A 964-nucleotide genomic window follows, 5' to 3' on the forward strand; every position below is an offset into this window, starting at 1 on the left:
ATCCAATGAAATGTTTCCAGAACTCAAAAAACTTCTGTTCAACTCCTTTTATAATCCTTCACTTATTTGAAACAACACAGAATTCATCAGTTTAATGACAATTAATAACATTCACCCAAATTCAGACTTCAGCCCCACTTTTAACATGAGAAAAGAGTTTTCATTCATTCAACCTTTATTTCTACAGGTTAGTCCCACTGAGCCTCGCGGACTCATTTACTGTACAAGAGAGACCTGAGTTGACTGGTCTCTGTGTGTATGCTGCCTCGTGCACACTGCTGCATGTCCGCCTGCTTTATTTTACATGGCTACCATAAAAGTTTTCATTTTTTGAGAGAGAAAGAGCTTCAGACTTTGACTGAACTGGATTTTAGATCAGTGGGATCATACAAGACATAAACTCAACAAGTTAGGTGACTTTTTCCAAAATCGTGTAGTGGCTCCTATCATTTAGAAGAAAGAAAGAAACAAAAAAAGAAAGTGCTTTGTATTGTCATCATTGTATGTTCCCATACAAAGACAAAATTTGAGCTTTTCATTTACCCATCACACGTAAGAGACACGCATGTGGAGCAGCAGGCAGCTACTCATTGATGTTATTGTTTGGTTTCCATCCATCCATCCATTTTCTTTACCCGCTTCTTCCATTTTGGGTCACGGGGGTCGCCGGTGCCCATATCCAGTAATCACTGTGTGAGGGGTGGGGTGCACCCTGGACAGGTCTCCAGTCCATCACAGGAACACATAGAGACAAACGAGACAAACAACCATTCACTCTCTCACTCACACCTAGAGACAATTTAGTTACCAATCAGCCTAACATGCATGTTTTTGATCTGTTTGAGGAAACTGGAGTACCCGGAGAAAACCCATGCATGCACGGAGAAAACATGCAAACTCCACCCAGAAAGGCCCCTGGACCGGGGTTTGAATCGGGGACCTGCTCGCTGAGAGGCAGCAGCTC

This window comes from Nematolebias whitei, chromosome 6, assembly GCF_014905685.2.
Source record: "Nematolebias whitei isolate Nwh7 chromosome 6, NemWhi1, whole genome shotgun sequence".
In the NCBI taxonomy this organism is placed as follows: domain Eukaryota; kingdom Metazoa; phylum Chordata; class Actinopteri; order Cyprinodontiformes; family Rivulidae; genus Nematolebias; species Nematolebias whitei.